Here is a 16,416-nt window from a genome sequence, read left to right as displayed (position 1 = left end):
AAGAGGGTCAGGCTTAGGGACGAACCCTGTGTTATGCCGCAGACAATTTTGGTGGCTTTGGTGTGGAATGGGGGGAGACGGACTCTCTGGGTTCTGCTGGTGAGAAAGGAGGTGACCCAGTCCAGGGCTCTGTCACGGATTCCTGCATTGCTGAGGCGTGTGCGTAGGGTGTGGTGGCAGACAGTGTCGAACGTGGCCGATAGGTCCAGGAGGATGAGGGCTGCAGTTTCGCCATTGTCCAGTATGGTTCTGATGTCGTAGGTGGCGGCGATGAGGGCAGTTCCAGTACTGTGGTTGCTGTGGAATCCGGATTGGGAAGGGTCCAGAGAGCTGTTCTCCTCGAGGAAGCGGTCAGTTGTCTGTTGATAGCCTTCTCAATTACTTTTGCCGGGAAGGGGAGCAGGGAGATAGGCCAGAAGTTCTTGAGGTCCTTTGGGTCCGCCTAGGGTTTTTTGAGGAGGGCGTTGATATGTGAGTTTGTTAGTTGGATTGACTAGAGTAATGGAGGGATAGAGGAGGGAAGAATACAGAAGTGTTAATTGGGAGTTTATAGTAACAGGATGAGGCTTGGGATGAGTAAAGGAGAGATGGAGGAGGGAGGAGTCTGTGGAAAGGGTTAGGGAGATCATAGTAGGAGGAGGGATTTTGGATGAGTCAAAGGTGAGATAAATGAGGGGGAATTGATTAGGATTGTTTTGGAGATCATAGTAGTAAACTGAGGTTTGGGGGAGCTAGATGCTGTAGAGGAGGGAAGAGCTTAGGCAGGGTTATTCTGGAGACGAAAGAAGTAGAATGGGTTTGGGATGAGTTAGAGAGAAGATGGAGGAGAGATTGATAGAGGCATAGAGTGTTGGAGAGACAGAATAAAGCTTATGAGAGAGTAAATTGTATTTTACTTTTTATTTATATATTTTTTTATTTAATTATTATTATTATTTTAATGTATTAATTAATTTAATGTTATTTCTTTTTTCTCTAGTACAGTAAGACTAGAGTAATAAATTATTAGATATGTAAATACATAGTATGTGAATATGTGCATGGAATATAATAATGGGTATAATGATATGAGAAGTAAATTTGTATTGTATAAACACATACTTTCAAGATTTGTAATATTTGATGTTAATTAATAAGCCTACTTTTCTAACATTCATTTATCTTTTCTCAATTTTTCAACAGCGAAATGCTTGCTGTTAAATAGTTAAGATAACATCTGCTCATTGTGATATAAAAAAGGAGGCAGGGATTCATAAGTATCTAATATAACAACTCATCTAGGAGCTATGCAATGACCTATGAACATGTTAAGCATAGAATAGAATATACATATATGTGTATATACACACACATATACATATACACACATGCACACACATGCATACACACACATATATATATATATTTAACTGTGAGTACATATACATTTGTTAAACAGGCTTGAAGAGTTTGTTATGAAATAGTGACTGTACATATTTCTTAAAGGACCATACATATCACATGCCTTTACACTGGAAGGTAAGCAACTGTACTGATCCATACACCTATGACCCGCCAGACGTGACCCGCTGCTTTGGATATCTCCGTCAGTGAAGAGAGGTTGAGGTTCTGCTGCTCTGAATCTAGGGCCCTTTACCAAACTATAGGCTGTGTTTAATTCATTGTAAATATCTGCATAGGATCTATTGTATCAAACAAAAGTGCAGTTTCACAGGATGGGGCTGGTGGACGACGCAAGCTTGAGGGATGAGCTCACTGGCACAGGGTGGAAATAATTAGTTGGGTCATGGTAGGTTGACTAGGTAGAGGGGTGAGCTCATGCCAACAAGATGGAAAGGATGAGTCGGGTAATAGTGGGTTGACTAAGTAGAGGGGTGTGATCATGCTCATGAGATGGAAAGGATGAGTCGGGTCACGGTGGGTTGACTAAGTAGAGGGGTGCGATCATGCTCATGAGATGGAAAGGATGAGTCGGGTTGTGGTGGGTTGACTAAGTAAAGGGGTGCGATCATGCCCATGAGATGGAGAGGATGAGTCGGGTCGAGGTGGGTTGACTAAGTAGAGGGGTGCGATCATGCTCATGAGATGGAAAGGATGAGTCGGGTTGTTGTGGTTGACTAAGTAGAGGGGTGCGATCATGCCCATGATATGGAAAGGGTTGTGGTGGGTTGACTAAGTAGAGAGGTGCGATCATGCCCATGAGGTGGAAAGGATGAGTCAGGTCATGGTGGTTGACTAGCAGTAGGGGTGCAATCTCTCCAACCAGGTGGAAAGGATGAGTGAGGTCATGGTAGGTTGGCTAGATGGAGGGGTACGATCGCACCAACACTGTGGAAAGGATGAGTTGAGTCTTGGTCGGTTGACTAGATGGAGTGGTACCAAGGTGGAAAACATCAGTTAGGTCATGGTTGATTGACTAAATGGGGGAGTGATCACATCAACGAAGAGGAAAGAATGAGTCGGTCATGGTGGGTTGACTAGTTGGAGGTAAGCCTCCACTTTATTCCATAGCCTCTTTGAACTGTTACCTGCCTTGAGGTGTTTACGCAGGCGGTTCAGCTCGTCAGCCTGTTACTTGAAAAAGAATGAGCTTATTGACCCTCAAACCTGAGATACAGCGTTTGCAATATTGGATATATAAATGGAAAAAATGTAGTATTGATACTGACACCTCGGTCCGGTGTTTACTACTTTTCTGGGAATGCAAAGCAGTTGGTGTATTTTACAATACACAAACCTACGTTTACAGAATATGAAGTGCATTTACATACAATTAAGAATGTGTATGTTCTGAAATAATGAACAAAGGTACATACCTGTTGTGCAATAAACTTAACTGTATGAATGCAGAAATTGCATAAAAGGAGGACACAAGTCCTAAAAAAGAAAGTGGGGGACTAACCAAATTAGGCAGTATGCAAGTGACATCATGGTGGGTGACATCACAGTGCGTGACATCACACCGAGTGGCATTGTATGTACCATCACAGGAAGTGGCATCACAACCCATGACCTCACAAGAAGTGACATCAGAAGAAGTGACATCAGATCTTAAGACCTCACACAGGTTCAGCAGGTCCACCACGATTACATTTTAGCGTGTTACAATATTTAACAAATTCGAATTTGTGTTGGGGGTGTGCCAAAAAAGGGACGCAACCCTGATACAAAATGTAGGCCTCAACTTATACATTTATTTTTTTAAAACACCGCCCTAAAGATATTGTCAACAAGGAGAAACATGGCAATAAATCTGTTCTGCTTCACTGGTTGCAAAGTCTGCATTTTACAATATGGGGTTCAGGCACCTGCTGCAGAGATCCTTGTGTGCCCAGTAAATCTCAGGGAATAATAATAATGGTAAAATATCTTTGGAGGGTAAAACATATGTTGGAAAAACCTGTGTTTTCTCTAGTCCCAGTTTTCAATCAAAGTAGCTTAGAGGTTGTATAAGTCTCCTGCAAAGCATTTTTATTTTAAGTAGCTGGGTGAGTTACTGCTTTTAACGCAGAGATCCTTTTGTTACTTGCAGTTCATGAATTGTAATCCTTCTAATATGTCACAGTGAGCTATTAAGGACACGTGACGCCTACACCTTGTAACCCTCACTGTCTTTTATAACACATTTAGTACACTGAATTACACATTATAGGATGTATTGTGAATGCGTAATGTAATGTGAAGTAAAGTGCTCTGACACCCTGCACTAGGATGAGAATCGCTATAAAAGAAATAAAACAAAATAGTGGTATTTTAAATTGTTATTTGTGAAAATACTGCAACAGACCAACAAGTCTGACATTCTTACTGTAGGAAGCTGGCCTGGTGTGTGGTGGACACCTATGGTGTTGGCACCTTATGCCAGGTCCAGGCAACCACTATTAGTGAACGTAGGCAGTGTCTAGGAAGCCAGGCTCTCTAGGGGTAGCAGTGGATGAGCAGCCAAGACTTATCTAGGAGACATGCAAAGCTAATGCAATACCTCAATAGTCACACAGTAACTTATCTCTCATGAAAGGAACCACATAGTGTTACATAAATAAAGGTACTTTTACGCAGTCCCCCACCGGAGGTAAGTATACACTGTTTATATACACAATAGCAATCAGAAATTAGCTTAAAACAACAATCATTGGCAAGAATTGTAGAAAAATAGTTAGGGCCCTAGTGGAGGACCAAACCATATTCTAAACAAGCATTTGCAATGCAACGGGTCTCGCGTTTGCTCATTTTAGAGCTGATAGCGTTGAAACTCCTAACCCGACTTTTCACCCATCGGGCAAAAGTGCATTTATTTACGTAACCGAAAAAGTGCAATTAACTATGTAAAGCACTCGACTTCTGCCAAGCAAGATCGCGCTCATAAATTAGAGAAAAAGAAGTCAACGAGCCCGATGGAAAACAGCGAGCCTCGCATGTTTTCTGTACTTGGTCGCTGCGCTCGAGGAGGGCTAGCCACCGGAAAAGTATGCGTGCCTTCGACTAATGAAAGCAAGCAGATTTTATTAGGCAAGCCCACGAACCAATAAAAAACACTGACGTGATGTTGACAGGGCTCAGAGCCCTTTTCTAAACACGAAAGAGTCTTGCTGCAATACGCATGCGCGAGCGCATGCAACGCAGGCTCGACCCTAAAAAGTGGAATGCCAAGTGAAGTCCCACACCCCAGGTTCGGAGTTACTATCATGTAGCTGGACACAGGTAGTGAGTGACCTATGTCCGACTCACGGATAAAATGGTTTACCACACTTACAAAGTCCAGTACAATGGAACTGAGTTCATAGGGGCACCTCACACACAGAGACCTGCACCCTGCCCTTTGGGCTAGGAGGGTCTACCATAGGGGAGACTTACAGTGACCTGGTGCAGTGACCTGTGGTGAAAGGGTGCATGCACCTTTTCACGTGGGCTGCAATGGCAGGCCTGCACACACATTGTGCCTGGGCTCCCATGGGTGGCATAATACATGCTGCAGCCCATGGGGGCCCCTTGTGGCATGGGGGCCCCTTGTGTCCCAATGCCCTGAGTACCTAAGTACCATATACTAGGGACTTATAAGGGGACACCAGTAGGCCAATTGTGGAGTGCACCAAGGTCCAAGGTAACCAAATTTGGAGGGAGAGAGCACAATCACTGTGGTTCTGGTTAGCAGGATCCCAGTGAAAACGTTCTAAGCACATTGATAGCAGGCAAGAAGTGGGGATGGTAATTGTAATTGTATTTTTATAGCGCTTACTACCCCTTGCCAAAAAGAGAGTATTTCCTACACTTACAGCAAATGAAAATCTCTTCCATACAGGGATTGAACAAGGTAAAACGCACACCTTGTCAGGGGGTAGTAAGCGCTATACGAATACAATGTGTATGTGAAGTGATAAACAAGGAGTTGTGAGCCTTTTTCCCCTCCCCCTTGCACTTGCAGCTAGGTGTGAGCCTCAGGTGAGCTCCCAGTCATGATAACGGAACACAAGGAGACCTGATGGCCCCTTAGATACGGCCTTTGTTATGGGCCCAGCTGGAGTCTGATCTATGAAAGCCCCCTCCCTGCACGTTGCTGGTGCAAAACAAAAGCAGAAAGGATGGGGGCACTGCCGAAAGCGTCCCAGTGTTTGAAAATAACACCGGACAAGTTCATCATATCCCAGCGGGGGCACCTCTTGCAGGGTGGACGGCGACCACCCTGCGAAAATAGGTGTGGACGCCGGGTACCCCCGACTTGTGCGCTGCATAAGAGGTGTTCACTCGATGGGTTTATATTGTGAGGCTCTCAAGTTGATGTAAGGGGTCACATGACTCAAAGGCATTTGTTTGGGACACTTTGAAAACGAGACGCTCTTATTAAGGTCTGTGATCATGTTCTGTTTTCATCAGAGCTCTGAGGTGTTCTGACTCGAGGAGCTCCCGCCAAAAACAGAGAAATGTGAAACGGACTTCACTTCATGTGTTTCACCGTGAATGTGGCCAAGCATCAAGGGGTAACTGAGAATGCTGGGCCGCCCCCCTCCTTCAAGCGCTACAAAGGTGACCCACCTCCTGGCACGACCTCTTCCCTGGGATCGGAGGGGTTAATCCCCCCCCCTCACTCTTCCCCCCTCCCCCGATGGACCAGTCTTACTATTGCATCAGATCACCCACATTGCACGTGAGAGGATTAGTGTAAGGACACAAGGCATAAGCCTGGAAGTGCACCCTTGAAGTTTCACCCGTGCCCCCCACTTCATCCGAAGGCTATTAGTGTGAGTGGTATATTACCCAGGGTTCTAATTATGTATTGTATGTACATATATGTGTGCATGTGTGTGTATTCATGTGTGTTTGTGTGTGAATATATGTATATATGTATATATATGTGTGTGTATATGTTCTGTGCTTAACATGTTCGTGGGTCATTGCATGGCTCCTGGCTGGGTTGTTCTACTAGTTATCTATGAATCCCTGCTCTCATCTTATCACACTTCTCTACCCATCATCATATGTCATGTCTCTATCAGTCTATCCTCCGTTCCTACTCTGACTCATCCCAAATCCATTCTACTACTTTCATCTCCTAAATAACTCTGCCTAACCTCTTCCCTCTGCTTCCACATCTAACTCACCAAACCTCACTACTACCATGGCCTCCCAAACAACCCTACTAAATTCTCCCTCCTTTATCTCACCCTGCTACTATGATCTTCCTAACTCTTCCCTCCTCCATCCCCCTTTACTCATCCCAAGCCTTTGGGATGAGTAAATGAGGGATATACTCCCAATTAACACTTCTGGATTTCTTTCCTCCTCCACCCCTCCATTACTCCAGTCAATCTAACTAACAAACTCTCATATCCGCGGCTCAAATTAACTCATAAAAATACTAAAACTGTACTCATATTTCCTGATACTAATCCATCACTAATTCTGGTTAGGTTCCGGAGTAGCGTGCTACTCGCCGAAAAGCGCTTCGATACCTCGTCAGGGGTAGTAAGCAGTATATAAATACTGTTACAATACAATACAATACAATATGAGTGTATGGGGGGCCCGTCCCCTTGTGTTACGTCACTGGTTGGCAAGGCCCTCCTCGCTCTCTAACTAACTCCTGAGCCCGGCCTCCCCGGTGGGGAAACAATTATCTTATAAAAAGTCATCATTTGTAAAGAAGTGTTCTGCACGCGCATGACCCGTGGGACTAGATTACTCCTGCCTGCGCGTGCCGCAAACGTCGAGGAGAGCGCACCCATAAAATGTATAGGTAAAACACTGCTTCAACGTCATTAATGCTGCGGCCTTTTCATCCCGAGGGCCAGCTGTGGATTGTGTTCAGCAGCGCACCTTCTTCTGAGCTCCCCTGTGAGGTAGATAGACACCTGTGTGCATGTTAAGGATAGACACGTGTGTGCATGTTAAGGGGCAGGGGCGCTGCAGATAGACACATGTGTGAATGTTAAGGGGCAGCGGCGCTGCAGATAGACACGTGTGTGCATGTTAAGGAGCAGCGGCTGGGGCGCTGCGGACAGACACGTGAGTGCATGTTAAGGATAGACACGTGTGTGCATGTTGGATAGACATGTGTGTGCATGTTAAGGGGCAGCGGCTGGGGCGCTGCGGATAGACACGTGTGTGCATGTTAAGGGGCAGCAGCTGGGGTGCTGTGGATAGACACGTGTGTGCATGTTAAGGGGCAGCGGCTGGGGCGCTGCATATAGACACGTGTGTGCATGTTAAGGATAGACACGTGTGTGCATGCTAAAGAGCAGTGTCTGGGGCGCAGCGGATAGACTTGTGTGTGCATGTTAAGGATAGACACATGTGTGCATGTTGGATAGACACATGTGTGCATGTTAAGGGGCAGCGGCTGGAGCACTGCGGGTAGACACATGTGTGCATGTTAAGGAGCAGCGGCTGGGGCGCTGCGGATAGACTCGTGTGTGCATGTTAAGGATCAGCGGCTGGGGCGCTGCGGATAGACACGTGTGTGCATGTTAAGGATCAGAGGCTGGGGCGCTGCGGATAGACATGTGTGTACTTGTTATGGGGCAGCATCTGGGGTGCTGCGGATAGACACGTGTGTGTATGCTATGCGGCAGCGGCGCTGCGGATAGACACTTGTGTGCATGTTAAGGGGCAGGGGCGCTGGGATAGACACGTGTGTGCATGTCAAGGATAGACACGTGTGTGCATGTTAAGGGGCGGCGGCTGGGGTGCTGCGGATAGACATGTGCGTGCATGTTAAGGGGCAGCGGCTGGGGCGCTGCGGATAGACACGTGTGTGCATGTTAAGGGGCAGCGGCTGGGGCGCTGCATATAGACACGTGTGTGCATGTTAAGGATAGACTCATGTGTGCATGTCAAGGATAGACACGTGTGTGCATGTTAAGGGGCGGCGGCTGGGGTGCTGCGGATAGACACGTGTGTGCATGTTAAGGGGCAGCGGCTGGGGCGCTGCGGATAGACACGTGTGTGCATGTTAAGGGGCAGCGGCTGGGGCGCTGCATATAGACACGTGTGTGCATGTTAAGGATAGACACGTGTGTGCATGTTAAGGATAGACACATGTGTGCATGTTACAGAGCAGCAGCTGGGGCGCTGCGAATAGACACATGTGTGCATGTTAAGGGGCAGCGGCTGAGGCGCTGCGGATAGACACGTGTGTGCATGTTAAGGAGCAGGGGCGCTGCTTCCAGTGTGCACTGCACACACCAGGGCGTGGGGCTCTTGTGAGTGACTCGGTGTGAGGTGGGGCAGCCTCTGGACACAGCAGGGCTCACATCCTGCAGGTCCTGTTCTCTGCCTCCTCCCCGCTGACGCAAACCTCTCTGCCTGTGTCTATGCTGACTCTCCGCCCAGAGGAAACAAGAACACTGATTCCACTCTGGTGAGCTCCCTTGTGATGTAATACTGTGCGAGGAATGCTGTCACCTGGCTCCATAGCTCAGGGGTTAGAGCACTGGTCTTTGAAACCAGGGGTCATGAGTTCAAATCTCGCTGGAGCCTTTCACGAGCTTTTGACCACTGGGCATTATTTTCGGCAGGCAAATTGCTGAGTTTAACACAAACCATAAAAAAGCATTTCAACCACATTCACATTTGTTAACACTTAAAATAAAGAATTCCTAGAAAGATGTGTTTCAACTTGATGTCTGCGAAGGGAAATTGTTTTCTGGATCAAAGTGTCTGGTTTGCTAGGACATCTTTGGGACATTGGAAAGCTGACCTAGAGTGTATTCCGCCCGTTGGTTACAATTAGCTTGTAACTCACATTTGCTTGTTTTCTTGGTACTGGCTTTACTTGTTTTATGCTGTGTAGTCCATCTTGTGGAGCCTAGCCTGTTTGCTAAATATATCTTCCTGACATTCAGAAAGCTGACCTAGAAGAACAATTTATTTGTTGTTTATAACACATTTGCTTGTTTTCTATTTGTTAACTTCATTCGTTTTAGGCTGTACAGTCTCTTCATCACCTGGAACATACCCTGTTTACTGTATTCTTCCACAGTGCTCGCTTTCTATAACCATGTTGTTCTTACCATATCACATTTGCTGGGCATTCAAAGACAGAGGTCTTTGTCTTCTGAGGGAGTTTGGTATTTACTTTTCAGTGAGGAGCTTTATCTTACTGTCTGGGTGTGTGATAGTGGGTGTGTTTTTTTCCTCTCTGATTCTTTGTAGGGTTTTTCTTCTTTTTCATTTGCTCTCTCTGCCTCTGTCACAGCTTCTGGGTTTGGCTAGCGACAAATGTATTTTACTTGCTTGCCATCACCTTCTTTCTAGCACACAACATTAAAATCTCTGTCAATGAACTATACAATATTTTCAGAACATATCAGAATTAGTAAAGCATAAATGAAGCACACTTTTCTATAATACTAAAGTATGCATGAAACAAATATTTTAATACAATCAAAACAAATCAAAACACTACGTGATGCTACTTCCACACATTATTATTTGTGTGTGGTATAGCTCTATCAGTGAAACAATATCTCTGTATAAATGGGATGGCCATTTCAAGTGAAAATGTTTTGTCAGTAATGGCAGTGCAGTACCGCACCATGCAAACTCCACTCTACAACACTCTACTCCAGGCTCTGCCACTCTACTCCAATCCAATCTACGCTATTCTACATCATTCCACTCTACCACACTCTACTCCACTGTTCTCCGTGGTATCTACTCTATGTCAGTCCACGCCACTGTACTCCACTCCACTCAATGCATGCCACCCTACTTCAATCCCCTTAGTGCCACACTTCTTTACTCCACTCTACTCTGTTCTTATCCACTCTACGTCAATCTACGACATTCTACGAGACTCTACAACACTTCATGATATGACACTGTATTCTACTCTATGCACTCCCCTCTACACCACCCTAAGCCAGTCTTCTCTATTCCACTATACTCCACACCACTCCACTCTATGACACTCCACTCTATCCCACTCCACTGTACTCCACTCTATGACACTCCACTCTATCCCACGCCACTCCACTCCACTCTATGACACTCCACTGTATCCCACTCCACTGTGATCCACTCTATGGCACTCCACTCTATCCCACTCCACTGTGCTCCACTCTATGACACTCCACTCTATCCCACTCCACTGTGCTCCACTCTATGACACTCCACTCTATCCCACTCCACTCCACTCTATGACACTCCACTCTATCCCACTCCACTGTGCTCCACTCCATGGCACTACTCCAGTCTACTTTAGCAACACACAAGGATGGTGGACGGAGTGTTGAAACTTTTCAAACACTCACCCCAGTCACAGATCTGGGTTTAATCCTTTGTTCTTTTGTTCACCATGCCACCCCAGTTTGGACCCAGCCATATGCAAATCAGTCTTGACCCTGTTCCTCATTGGAACAGTCCAGTCCGAACTGCCAGTCCACACTACAACACTCTATGCCACTTAGCTCTTGGCCACTGTACTCCAACCTATGCCACACCACTCTATGACACTCCACCCTATGACACTCCACTCTACGACACTCTATGCCACTCTATGCCACTCTACTGTACTCCACATCACTCATAGCTCTCTATTCTAGCCTACATCACTCCACTGTACTCCACTCTGAGAGTTTACTCTACAAATGTATTCCTCTCTACGCCCCTCCATTTAACAACCTATGATTTTACACCCCTCAGCTCTACGACCCTTCACACTACAAACACTCCACTCTACAACACTCCACTCTATGATGCTCTACACCCCTCCAATCTATGCCCCTCAAACCTATGACACTCTATGCATTTCCATTCTACAACTCTTTACTCCACTCCACAATACGCCCCTCCACTCTATGCCACTCCACTCTACTACACTATACTACACATTACGCTCCTCCACTTTACCTCCCTCCACTCTATGCCACTCCACTCCACTACACTATACTCCACTCTACACTCCTCCACTGTACCTCCGTCCACTCTATGCCACTCTACACCACTCAATACCACTTCACTACACTCTACAACACTCCATACCACTTTAGACACTCTACATCCCTCCACTCTGCTCTACACCATTCCACTCCACATCACTCCACTCTACTGTACTCCACTCCACTCCACATCACTCCACTCTACTTCACAACACTCCACTCTACCTCACGATCATGACACTCCACAAATCTCCACTTAACTGCATGACACTCCTCTTCACTTTGTGCCACACCACAATCCTTTACCCCACTCTACACCACTCCATGGTACTCTATGCCACTCCACTCTACCCCACTCCACTCTACAGCACTCTTCTGGACCGCCCCACTCTGCAGCAACACTCCACGCCACACTCCTCTGCACCACTAACTTTTAGCCATGCTGAACAGCAGAGACGCTGGTGTACAATGTGGATAAAACACATTGGCAAGGCCAGTAGCTCTTGTATAGGTGAGACCTATTGGCTCTGCCAAAGCTTGTTTAAAAATGTGTTTCAATAAGGTGCTCTGTTAATTTTCCAGTTAATGTCCTCCCTCACACTATAGAGGGCCTTTAAGAACTCCAATCCGCAGTCTGTCAAGGGCTCCCACATACAGCACAACTTTACTTCAGCATCATGCCCGCCTTTTAAGGATTTTTAATTAAGTTAGTTTAGCTCAGTGACCAGAGCAACACAGCACACATCTGCCCCTGGGCTCCCAAGTTGTATGTAGGAGCAATGAGAGAACCTCTGAAAAATGTTGAAACATGGCTGAGCTTAAAAAAAAGAACAACACTTACTTTTTAGGTCTGACATTAGGCAAGAACTTTTGATTTTACTAAAAGATGTGTAATATACTTACATATAGGGGCTTTCAGCCACCTCTCTTCATCCATTGGTCTGTTTTTTGTCAATCACATTTTGTTTCCACCAACTACAGCATACAGCGTGGGGCAGCCTACTTCAGCCACTGGCTAACTTCACTTTGAGCGACTGCATTTTGCCCTTTCACAATGAGCATATTCACACACAAGCTAGTTCCCACGAGTGCCAGTGTTTTTGTTTTTAATTTATAATTACTTTATTGTTGCTTTTTTGTTTAGATCCTAATGTGATAGCTGGACTCTTCTGATGCACACTCCATCTTTATCAGATCCCATCTCTTGCCAATGCTGTTGTAAATTCCTGTTGTAATGTTTTGCTTTCCTGACTGCTGCTACTTCACAGCATACCAGACTGTGTCCATTTGAAACTGTTCTGTATTAGGTTACTCTCTTTGACTTTTTTCTTTTTTTCTTCTTTCTTTGCTAATTTATTTACTTCTATCTTTCTATTTCCTTCTTTCTTTCTTTTTTCTTTCTTTACTTCTTCCACTCTTGCATTCTCTCTTTTTTCTTTACATTTTCCTTTATTTGTTTCTTTTCCTTGCTCTATTTTTTATTTATTTCTCTTTTCTTCCCCTTTATTTCTCTTCTCCTTCTTTCACTTTCCTTCTCCTCCTCCTTCTTTCTCTTTCCTTCATTCTCTCTCTTTCATTCTATTTCCTTCTCTTTTCTTTCCTTTCCTTCCCTTTCCTTTCCTTTTTATTCTTCCATTTCTTTTGCTTTCCTTGTTCCTTGTTCGTTTCCTTTCTTTTGGTTTCCTTCCTTTTTCTTTCTGTCTTTCTTTTGTTTTCATTTAATCCTTCTTTCTTTTGCTTTCCTCTCTTCTTTCTTTCTGTTGCTTTTCTTCATTCTTCTTTTTGCTTTCCTTCTTTCTTTCTTTGACTATCCTTTCTTTCCTTGTTTGCTTTTCTTTTTCATTCCTGTGTTTTCTTAGTGTTTTTCTTTCCTTCTTTAGTGCACTTTCCTTCTTTCCTTTTCTTTCCTACTCTTTCACTTTCCTTCACTTTCTCCTTTCTTCTCTTTCTCGTTCGTTTTCCTTTCCTTTCCCTGGGACAAGCCTGCGAGTGCATGTGCTAGCGCATAAGTCTTGCTTGCAAGACATATTTGTTTACAAAAAAGGAGTTGGAGCCCAAACCTTGTTTACCATTTGTTGGCATCAGTGCCCTTTTTTTTGCAGCCTAATTAACAAGCGCCCTGCAAACTTCACATCTGTTCCTTACACTGGAGCAGGGACCAAGCACAGATTAATTCAACTTAATCTGTGATCGTCCGCTGCCCGTACGTGATTGAGGTAGTATTTTGTTGTTTTTTATTAACTTTTAGTGCCATGCAAACAGAAGGCGTCTGACTGGCAAAAATGTACCTTGCAGGACACACAAAATTGCAAAGATTTATTTTCTGAAGTTAACTTTCTTTTATTTTGCCAAGTCTGTTTTTCTCACTTTGCTCTCATGTTTTCCTTTGTCTTTGCTTGTGGGAGCTGTTCTCGAAAGATGATGATTATCTTGTTCTAAAAGCAACATTGTTTATGTGTAATTTATGAAATTATACCTTAACACAAATTACGCAGTACACCCCAATTTACCCCATTCCAATCCACCCCACTCCACTCCACATCAGTCGAACCACCTCACCCCACGCCAATCTACCCCATTCAGGCTAATCCACCACATACCAATCCAATCCAATCCACCTACTCCAGTCCAAACCACTCACTCCAATCCAATCCACTCCAATCCACCACACTCCAATCCAAAACAATCTGCCTCACTTCAACCATCCCCACGTCAGTCTGCCATACTCCAATCCAAAATAACCTGCCCCACTCCAATCGAAAACAATCTGATCCACTCCAATCCAAAAGAATCTGCCCCTATCCAATTTGCTCCACTTCAATCCAAAACAATCTGCCTCACTCCACCATGCCTCAATCCAGCCTGCCCCACTCCAACGTGACCCACTCCAATCCCAACCAATCTGTCCCACTCCAATCTGCCTACTCCAATCCAAGACAACCTGCCCCACTCCAATGTGACCCACTCCAATCCCAACCAATCTGTCCCACTCCAATCTGCCTACTCCAATCCAAGACAATCTGCCCCACTCCAATGTGACCCACTCCAATCCCAACCAATCTGTCCCACTCCAATCTGCCTACTCCAATCCAAGACAATCTGCCCCACTCTAATGTGCCCCAACCCAATCCCAACCAATCTGTCCCACTCCAAACCACCCCAGCCCAATCCAAAACAATCTGCCGCACTCCAATCCGCCTCACTCCAGGCTGCCCCACTCCAATATGCCCACTGCAATCCACCCCGATCCAATCCAATCCACCTCCCCATTCCACCCACTCTATCCCAATTCACCCCACTCCAATCCAACCCAACCCAACCCGCTCCAGTCCAATCCAGCCCAGTGCAATCTACCCCACTCCAATCCAGTCTACCTCACCAAGCCCACCTCACTGCAATCCAATCCACCCCTTTTCCCATCACGTTTTCCAGCAAATTGGGAGGCTACTCAAACTTTAATCCACTTTCACTGAAATTACCTGTGAATATTCAGTGCACTCGCTTCATTTCTCTACAGATAACATAACTTGCGTGGCGGGAGCGAACAGGTGTAATCTGTCACTGGGGAAAGGCTGTGAGGCGTATGCTTTCACTAGAATGTATATATATAGGATCCGACTCACTGAGTGCACTATGTTCACTCGTCTGGAATGAAAGCCCACCCCGATTAGGTGACTTCAGGAGTAACATTTCACATTAAACTCCAAAAGACCCGATACGTGCGGGAGACGCCCGAATTTTTACGCTAAAAAGCGGCTTCATGTTATCTGTCTCCCTCCCGCAGTCGCCTCTGCTACAACTGAAGTCAACGCGGAAAATCCATTCCTCCGATATATATCAGTTATTTACAAAATATCCCTCTTTCACCGTCTAAAATCTTCGCATGTTTGATCTCAGGGTCTCCGAGGCAAAAACCAAGGCACCTCGCGAAGGAGGCCGGGGGAGGGTGAGAGGCGTCATCCATAGGTCCCGGGGGCATCTGGGGGGGGGGGGGGTAATAGTTTAATATCCTGTAAAGCGCGGCCCCCGCTCGCGCCGCCGCTGCACAGGTGAGTTTACATTCGCTCAGGTGAGCTCCACTAGGAGGTGACATTGGTACAACGCGGGCATCTCAAGCGCATATACAGGCGCCGCGTCAGCCTGATGTCCACTGTTTGTTGAACAAAAAATGTTTTTCACGCTTTACAGCAGTGAGCCCATGTATTTAATAAAAATAACGCGGAAATAGACAATTCAATAAAAGGGTGAAGGGGACACCCGGATTTGAACCAGGGACCTCTTGATCTGCAGACAAATGCTCTACCACTGAACTATATCCCCGTCGTTGTCAGTTCACAATCTGTGTCACTCCTAGAGCGTCGTGCAAGAGTGTCCTTCTGTGATGTCCCGCTATCACTGAGCTATATCCCCACATGTTCCACAGGACCACTACCGTCCTATACTCTGCGTAATGAAACATTCTCAGCCGCTTGTCAGGTTCAAGTGTGAGGTACCAGCTGGAAACTGGAACAGGAGAAAGAGTTAATGTCCCCTCCATACAACTGACCTCAATCTCCTCAGCAATCACTTTTCCAATACACACCTCAGCAAACATCAGAACTCTTCCAGCTAAAACGTGCTACACTAGGAAAGCTCCTGGTCCTGCTGCTTTGCAGTATTGGTTCTTGCACTTGCCTTAATTGTTTGATCTTGGCCAAGTCATGTTAGTTCCCCTTGCTTGCCATTAACTCTTCCATGTTCGTGTAAAGTAAGAAAAAGGTAGAACGCAAAATGGACTTGAGCAGCATTAAAGCAAAGTAAGTTTTTCAAAGTGAGTGTAGGTGACCATAAAGGTATCACTCAATGGTGCATGTTATGCCTGACTATAAATGATTTTTATTCACATTTTTATGCCTCAGCTACAGACAGCTGTCTCTTAGAGACCTGCTGTTTCCAATGCATTACATGTACTTAAGAGTTGCCTTTGGGTCAGCCATGAGCACATGAGTGGATAACTTTGTTCTCTGCCTCGATTTGATGGCTTTCGTCTCTGTGCTGCCAT

General features: G+C 45.5%; 2 non-coding genes across 2 annotated transcripts; one reads left to right on the top strand and one right to left on the bottom strand.

Annotated features, from left to right (window-relative positions):
* The first annotated feature begins 8,900 nt into the window (after positions 1 to 8,900).
* On the top strand, positions 8,901 to 8,973 carry TRNAQ-UUG (transfer RNA glutamine (anticodon UUG)). Its single transcript has one exon. It is a non-coding gene; the product is annotated as a tRNA-Gln (tRNA).
* Positions 8,974 to 15,623: 6,650 nt separating this feature from the next.
* TRNAC-GCA (transfer RNA cysteine (anticodon GCA)) lies at positions 15,624 to 15,695 on the bottom strand. The gene has a single exon. It is a non-coding gene; the product is annotated as a tRNA-Cys (tRNA).
* Positions 15,696 to 16,416: the final 721 nt, after the last annotated feature.

Source organism: Pleurodeles waltl, unplaced genomic scaffold (assembly GCF_031143425.1).
Source record: "Pleurodeles waltl isolate 20211129_DDA unplaced genomic scaffold, aPleWal1.hap1.20221129 scaffold_39, whole genome shotgun sequence".
Classification (NCBI taxonomy): Eukaryota; Metazoa; Chordata; class Amphibia; order Caudata; family Salamandridae; genus Pleurodeles; species Pleurodeles waltl.
The sequence above is the reverse complement of the archived record's forward strand: the minus strand, read 5'-3'. Positions and strand labels throughout refer to the sequence as shown.